The sequence below is a fragment of the Myotis lucifugus genome, unplaced genomic scaffold (assembly GCF_000147115.1).
Source record: "Myotis lucifugus unplaced genomic scaffold, Myoluc2.0 scaffold_14, whole genome shotgun sequence".
Lineage (NCBI taxonomy): Eukaryota > Metazoa > Chordata > Mammalia > Chiroptera > Vespertilionidae > Myotis > Myotis lucifugus.
The window spans coordinates 14,228,304-14,237,653 of NW_005871062.1; positions in this window are offsets into that span (position 1 = coordinate 14,228,304).

The following is a 9,350-nucleotide window of genomic DNA, read 5'->3' on the forward strand; positions in this document are numbered from 1 at the left end:
TAATAGTCTAGTAAGGTCGTCATAAGAGTATATAGACTGGGTGGCTTAAACAACAGAAAGGTATTTTGTCACAGTTCTGGAGGCTAGAAATCCAAGATTGAGGTGTCAATATGGTTGGTTTCTTTGGAGGTCTCTCCTCTTAGCTTGTAAATGGCTGTCTTCTCCCTGTGTCTTCACATGGTCTTCCCTCTGTACATGTCTGTGACCTAATCTTTTCTTCTTAAAATACCAATCATATTGTTAGGACCCTCCCCTAGGCCACCTTAATTATTTTAAGGGCATCTCTCCAAACACAGTCAGTTATAAATATTTCTCTCTTTTCCACATCCAGTGCGGCTAGAGAGCGGTCCGGTTCCTGAGTAGGGGCGGCTGGGGATTGAGAAAATGAAAGAGACAGACACAGAGATAGAAGGAAAAAGCTGGGGCCGGGTGGGATAGTTGTCCTCTGATGGAGAGACAGTGACCCAGAGCCGATACAGTGCATTTATTTTATACAGCAAAATACCAGGAAGTTTTCACTTTATTTTTTGTTAATCCTCACCCGAGGATATTTTTCCATTGATTTTTAGGGAGAGTGGAAGAGAGAGGGAAAGATAGAGAGAAACATTGATGTGAGAGAGACACATGGATTGGTTGCCTCCTGCACAGGCCAGGGAGAAGCCTGCAACCAAGGTACATGCCCTTGACTGGAATCGAACCCGGGACCCTTCAGGCCACAGTCCAAACTGGCTAGGGAAAAATACCAAGAAGTTTTGTTAAAGCCCAAGACAACGGAGATTATGTGCATTCTTGTGGCTTCTCTGTAATTATCACTTCTGGATGGGCCCAGATCATTGTGTTTGTTCCTGGTGCTTGGCTGGATTTAGATCATGAAACCCACCTGCTGGCACCTGAGCTGAAGGTCAGGCTGACAACACACCTGCCTCTGGCAAGGTATGTTTCCAGGGCATGGCTCTGCTGGCACTGCGGGATTCAGATGACAATCAGCTCACGGGACTTTCCCAGGTGCTCTCTACAGTCAGTCATATTCTAAGGTACCTGTGTTAGGACTTCAACCAATAAATTTTGGAGTGACATAATTACGCCCATAACATATATATAAACATATATATACACATACATAGAGACACACACATATTTGTATGTATATAGAGATATATGTGTTTATACGCATATATTTTTTTCTGAACCATTTGTGGGTAAGTCACATACCACATGCATCAGCTTTACCCCTAAATGTCTATTTTCTACCCTTAGATATGTCTATGTCCTAAGAATAGAGATATTCTCTTTCATAACCACAGACCATCAGCAACTTTTTCAATTCACTCTAATACTTTTATAATGTCCTTTGATATCTCCCCCCTTCAGTGTAGCATCAGGTATTGCATTTAGTTTAATGTCTCTTCATCCTCTTTTTATTTGGAAGATTTCCACAGCCTTTCTTTGTCTTTTATGATATTCACATTTTTAATATAGTCCAGCTTCTTTCTTTTTAATGGAATGCTTACCATTATTTATCGGTTGTCTCCTTGGAATAAGGTTGAATTAGATTAAGATTATACATTAATTGGCATACTGCATAGGTTGTGTTCTACTGAGGATATATTCATACACCCCTCAAGTGTGAGGTTAATTTTTTTATGATGTTAATTTTCATCACCAGGTCAAGGTGTCCCCTGATTTCTCCACTGTACAATTACTGTTTAGTGTATAGTTACTTTTGTATCCTGATACTTTTACTTCATTATAAAAGATTGGTGGAGACTGCTAGTTTTCCTTCAATATCGGTTCTCTAAAATATTTAGCTGGACACTTCTTGAAGCTGGGTAAGGCCTGTGACTCAGCCTTGGCTAGTGATATGGGAAGAGAAGTGACATGGATTTAGAGGGGAGAGCATGTCTCCCTTTTCTATCTTTCTCATTCCATTGGCTAGGATTTCTCATGATAGCAGGAGCTAGGTCAGTCATCTTGGACCATGCAATGGAAGCTGCATGTAGAGAATGGCTGAGAAGCAAGGCAGAAGAAACCTAGAATCCTGAGAATTTCATGGAGAGACACCACACTGGCTGAGAGTTTTTACTAATGTACAAAAGTAAACTTTCAACGCATTTTTGATGTATTTTTGTTTTCTGTAATAGCTTCTGTACCTTTATCTTACGATAGACGTTTCCCCTCAATAATTATTTTTATAATTGTTTCTAATGGCTCTATCATGGTACATCAAGTGATATAGTATATTAATAATTAACAAACCATTGTTCTACTGTTAACTACATATTGCTTATATTTTATCATGATTAACATATATTTTATTTATTTAAGAGAGGCAGGGAGAGGGAAAGCGATAGAAACATCAATGAGGAGGGAGAATCATTGATCAGCTGCCTCCTGCATGCCCCACACTGGGATTAAGCCCGCAACCTGGGCATGTGCTCTGATTGGGAATGGAACCGTGACCTCCTTGTTCATAGGTCAATGCTCAACCACTGAGTCACACTGGCCAGGCTGTTTTTCCATTATTATATATGATGTTATGCTTAAAGAGTTTAATGCAAGTACCTTTTTTATCTTTGTGGATGGTTTTCCTAAGATAAATCCCTGGATATGTGATTATTAGGTTAAAAATAGAAAAGAGATCATGACTCTTAGGTTCTGCTCAAATGTTTTCCATAAAAAAAACTCTGTGGTTGGATTATGATGGGAAATGCTTAATAACTTATGCTTGCAGATAAGTAATTGTATCTGAAACAATAAATTACATAGAAGAAAACATAGGCACCAAACTTATGGGCCTTGGTCTTAGGGAACATTTTATTAATTTGACCCCAAAGGCAAGGGAAGTAAAGGCAAAAATAAATGAGTGGGACTACATCAAACTAAAAAGTTTCTGCACAACAAAAGAAACCAACAATAAAACAAAAAGGCAACCAACCAAATGGGAGATGATATTTGCAAACAACAGATTTGACAAGGGGTTAATATCCAAAATATGTAGAGAACTCATACAACTCAACATCAAACAAACAATCCAATTTAAAAATGGGCAGAGGAGCCCTAACTGGTTTGGCTCGGTGGATAGAGACAAATGGCCAAAGATATATGAGAAGATGCTCAACTTCACTAGTTATTAGGCAAATGCAAGTCAAAACTACAGATACCACCTCATACCTGTTAAAATGGCTATTATCAACAAGACAGGTAATAACAAGTGTTGGAGAGGTTGTGGAGAAAAAGGAAACCTCATTCACTGCTGGTGGGAATGTAAACTGGTACAGCCACTATGGAAAACAGTACAGCAGTTCCTCAAAAAGAGTAGCGTTATTAGCCCAGTGTGGCTCAGTGGTTGAGCGTTGGCCCCTGAACCTTGAGTCCACAGTTCAATTCCCAGTCAGGACACATGCCTGTGTTGCTGGCTCAATCTCCAGTGGGGGTAAGGAGGCAGCCAATCGATGATTCTCTCATCATTGATGTTTCTCTCTATTCCTCTCCCATCCTTCTCTGAAATCAATAAAAAACAGTTAAAAAAATACCATACGACCCAGCAATCCCTCTCCTTGGGTGTCTACCTAAAAAACTTGAAAACATTTATTCAAAAAGATATAGGCATCTCTATATTCACTGAAGCATTATTCGTGGTAACCATGTCTTTATGGATACAATTAAAGTGTCCTTCAATAAAGGATTGGATAAATATGTAGTATATGTATACTATGGAATACTACTCAGCCATAAGAAAAGATAAAATACTGCCATTTGCAACAACATGGATGGACCTTGAGAATATTATGCTAAGCGAAATAAGTCAATCAGAAAAAGCTAAGAATCACATGATCTCACTCTTAGGTGGGTTATAAACTGAAACTAATGGACACAGATTACAGTATGGTGGTTACCAGTAAGAAAGGGATTGGAGGATAGTAAAGGGGTCAAATATATGGTGATGGGAAATTATTTGACCTTGGGTGGTGGGCACACAATTTAGTACACAGATCATGTATTATAGAAATGTATCCTTGAAACTTATATATGATCTTCTTAACCAATATCACCCAAGAAATTAAATATAAGTAAATGTCATGCTAAATTATGCTTTATAAATTAATACATAATTTAGAAAACATAAAAATGTGATTTAAGTAAAATAATTGATACCTTAGAGCAGTGGTTCTCAACCTTCCTAATGCCTCTACCCTTTAATACAGTTCCTCATGTTGTGACCCCCAACCATAAAATTATTTTTGTTGCTATTTCATAACTGTAATTTTTTTCATAACTGTAATTTTGCTACCGTTATGAATCGTAATGTAAATATCTGATATGCAGGATGTATTTTCAGGGGTCGCGACCCACAGGTTGAGAACCACTGCCTTAGAGGATGTTTATTTCCATATTTTCCAATGTCAAAGATATTGCCATCTTAATGAAATATACAAAAATTTCCCAAAATGTGAACCTGAACCTAGAAGATATGAGATAATAACATCATTACCAAGTTACTGCCTTTTCAATTCTCCATTTGATTACCTGAAAGTCTCCATTTTGTACTAGTATGTTTTTAATATCACTAATCTGCTATTAAAATTCTCCCTTTTTTGCCCTAGCCGGTTTGGCTCAGTGGATAGAGTGTCAGCCTGTGGACTGAAGGGTCCCAGGTTCCATTCTGGTTGAGGGCACATGCCTGGATTGTGGGCTCGATCCCAAGTAGAAAGCATGTAGGAGGCAGCCAATCAATGATTCTCTCTCATCATTGATGTTTCTCTCTCTCTCCCTCTTTCTCTTTGAAATCAATAAAAAAAATACATACTAAAAAAATTCTCCCTTTTTAAAGAGTCAGGCATTAGGCTCAGAGCCTTGGAAAGGGTACATAATCTAGGCAGAATACAATATACAGTTACATTTGTGATTGCCTTTTAATGACAAGAAACTGATTTTCTACTTATAATCATAAAATGACATTTAAAAAAAATTGCATTTAAAAAGATCAATTTAAAGAATATTCTAATTATATATCATATGTGAAGGCAAAAATAAGTTGAGTTGGCTGAAATCAAGGACTGAAATTTGGGAAACAGTGATACAAGAGGCCGAGCCCAGGGAATTTACTGCTAACCCGTGATCTCCAGCAGAGTGTATCTGTCTCTAATGAGAACAGTATGGCTAATGTACATTGTAGAATTTGGTACACTTGACTTTTTCCATGATTTGAAAGTAGTTTTAAAAACATTGCCCATTGGCTGTAGTCTCCTTGTAACTCCATTCCTCTTTGAAGTCAATAAGCCTGAAGCAGAGAATCCTGGATCTGCAATTTTCTTGAAAAAAAATTGGACCATTTTAGTTGACAGAAAAAAGTCTGTATTTATCACCTCTTATCAGTGTAGTAGGCACTTTACATACACTGTCCCAGTAACCATCACAACAGTTCCGTGGGATGAAGAGCACAATCCCACTTTAGAGATAGGGCTCCAAGCAGTGAAGGAAGTTTTTGTAATATGAGAAAAGTTAAGATTAAATATAAAGTTCTTAGTTTAGTGTCTGGCAGAGGTAACAAATACTAAATCGATGGTAGTCATTATTATTGTCATAGTAATTGGCAAACTCAGGATTTAGCCTGAAGTCTGCTCAATTCAAGCCCATGCTTTTTTATAAGACCATGCAGGGCCTGTACAACTGCAGAAAAAAAAAAAAATATAAAGATAACCCAAAACGAAGTTAAATTCCTGTATCATTTACTCAACAGATCTTTACTCAGTGTCTATGTTCCAGATGTTATAATCTAGTCATTGCATGTACCTGTAGGCTAGCTTGGGATCCCACAGGTTGCTACACTGCCCTGTTCTCCCCTATCAAACCCATGTGTATAATTTCTGAGTTAATATCTATCATCTGCGTTAAAAACTCTTTAGAGGGATCATGTCTACTGTGATGATCACTTTATTCCCAGTATGTATCATAGTGAACGATATGTAACAAGCTTAAACAGGAAAAAGTTTGCATAAAAATCATTAGTTTAGCCAAAGCTGGTTTGGCTCAGAGGATAGAGCGTCGGCCTGCGGACTGAAAGGTCCCGGGTTGGATTCCGGTCAAGGGCATGTACCTGGGTTGCGGGCACATCCCCAGTGGGGGATGTGCAGGAGGCAGCTGATCGATGTTTCTCTCTCATCGATATTTCTAACTCTCTATCCCTCTCCCTTCCTCTCTGTAAAAAAAATCAATAAAATATATTTTTTAAAAAATCATTAGTTTATATATATATATATATATATATATATATATATATTAATGTTTCCTTTCAAGAAACACAAATTGAAAAAAAGGAATCCTCCATTTTATATGCATGGTGTCACAAAAAAAATGTATACACACTTTAACAGCTGATAGCTCAATTTTGAAAATGAAATGTATTTTAATAAACATTGCCTTTGTAATTATTCAAAGTGTGTGTATACATTTTGGGGAACACCCTATATATGATCCCAGCTGTTAAAAAAAAAGACTGAAGGAAATTTTTCAAATGTCTTTATGGGTGGTGGGATTGTCAGTATTTATTGTTTCCCTGTATCTACAGTAGTAGAAAGGAGAATATGAGTAAAATCTAATGCCTAAAATCAACCTGTAAAGTCTACAAGGAGTGAACATAAACATACAGATGTTTATAATAATTACCACTTACAAGATTATCTGCTTTCATTCTCCTTACCCCTCCTCTACAAAATTGAAAGGTTTGTGCAAGCAGGGGCTTAGGGACAGCATGCCCTTCTCCCAAATCCTTTAGCAGAATTATGAAGTGGTAATTATATCCCACAGGGAATCTCAGAACCAAATCCGGAGGGAACTGGCACAGGCAGCCCTCTGCTGGGGAAATAAGAAAACGCAAACACCTCAAAGGCTCTTGGTGAACTGTAAAGGGCACTTAGGGCCCTTAGGGCAAGAGAGCTCTCAAAAGGTATTCGCTGAAAAAAAATGAATTTTTAAAGCTAAAAGGTCATTTTGAAAGTTGAAGTGTGAATGTTTATTTTGGTAAATCTTGAGTACCTGTTTAAAATCTCTGAGCCTCAATTTTTCATCTGTAACGCACAGAAATGTCACATAAGGTCATTTTGAAAACAATGTCAAAATATGCAGCAGACAGTAAATGCTTAATAAGTGACAGCCATTATTTTAGCTTTTACTCACATTTCATAATCTTTGCAGTAATCATTTTACCTTTTGGAATAAGTTCTCCAGTGTTTGCAAAGAAGGACTCTAAAGAATCATAGAAATTACAGCTAAGAAAAACCTGTGTGTGTGTGTGTGTATTTAAAAAGCATGGTAGATGGCTAAAAACCATGAAAACAAACTTTGAGATTTGTTCACTGAAAATGTTTATTAAGGTGTTAACGTTTTATCTAGTTGACTCAGTATTTGTATAATTTAAGACTCTGAGTTGCCCCTAAAAAATCCAGATGTCTACAATATAGACATAAACTACCATGCTTCCCAATACTTAACATACTCAGATTTCTCTCACTTCCATTTATCAGACAAGTAAAACATTAACCTTTCAAAGTTACACTTTTAAAAGAGTTCACAAATTCCTATCTCTCCAAGTTTTAAATTGTTTAAAACTTCTTAAAAGAGGAAGTTGAAACTCCCAAGTCGACAGCCTTAATCTGCCACACCCAATGTGTCCACATAACCAAATTCTCACAATGAACACTTTAAATATCTTACAATTTGTTGGGGTCCAACCCCAGCAGGTCCAGGGGTTCCCAAAGGTGTGGACGGAGTCGGCGAAGAAGGAATGACACGGAGACAGCGTTCAGTTGATCAGCAGCCTAGCCAGGTTCTCTAGCCAGGATCTCCAGCCAAGTTCTGTGGGGTTTTTTTTGTTTGTTAAAAAACGTTTATTTTTCAAAAGAAAAACGGCAACAGCCAATTGGAAACCTACTTATTCTTCAACTCCAATTTTGTTTTCTTTAAATTTAGAAATGACTTACTGATTTACTATTTTAAACAAAGCCCCCCCCCCCCTTTCCCCTTTGTTTACCATCTACTCGTGCTGAATCCTTCCAAGGAGATTGCTCCAGCGTATATCTCCAGGTCCTCGCTTTGCTCCTTTTACCAAAAAATGCAAAACACAATTCCATTGTGCATCTTAAGGGCTCCAATCGTCAAAAATAGGAAAAAAAATCCTTTGGAATAGCCAATTAAGTTGAATAATAATAATAAAAAAAATCCACACAAATGCGGTTTGGTTGGGGCAGGAATCCACTCCTATGTTCCTGGTAACCTGATCCCGCTCCATGAATCCTTGTTAATTCATCCTCCCTATCCTATCCACATTATGATTTGAATCCAATGATCCAGCTCCAAGGATTGGGATCCAGTGAGCCCTCTCCAATCCAAACCTTTATAACCAGCAAAGCCAAAAAAGAGGAGGCAAAATGTTAGATACTGTAATCAAAAAAGGTTTCTGGGAATGATGAGTTATGTCTGTCATCAGTTTAACAGATGTACCTCAATAACTATCAAATTCCCCAAAACAAGTTTCTGAATGGTGTTCAGATAAACTTTAGAAACTTAATCATCATAGAGACTAATTGGAAGAAGCATTTTATATTTACAGTTCAACTGATAATGCCAACACTTGTTACTGTACAGCGTTATTACAGGTTTTGTGGTTGCAAAAAGTTATGTATTTGAAAAGTTTACTGGTATTGCTACCCACCTAAGTCTAAACTAAATCTAATGCTCCCATCTGCAATTTAATTTGTAAATTAAAGTGTTTTAAACATGAGTCAAATATGAATATTAGTTTAAAGGGGAAGATGATACTTAAAAGTATATTCCCAACTAGATTATCTACACCAATATGTTGGAATTCTATAATTTGCTTTAATTTTGTCAAAAAAAAATGCAACGCTGTATCAGTAATTTTGTCAAAAAAAAAATGCAACGCTGTATCAGTCACACAGAGGACATGCAGATTTAGCAGTATTGATATTATACTCTATCTGGTTGGAATTAAAGACACCCTGTACCCACATGGACACCAACAGCAGGTCACACATTAACAGTTGTAACTAAGCACTGTGACAAATTAGCCAGTTCTTCCCACATTAGTCCCTATTAATACAAAAAAGGGGGGAAAGGAGCAAAATAAACTGTTACAAATGGGCAATATAATTTTTCCACAATTGCCAAGGTTTAAAGAGCAGAGCAATTGTAAGCAAAGATAACTGCATAAGATGTTTGCAAGTGTTTTAAGGTAGATGCATATATATCATTTTTTTAAAAAATCTTTAAATTCTTTATTAGTTAAGGAATTACAAATGTGCCCTCATTCCCCCCCATTAACACACACCCCC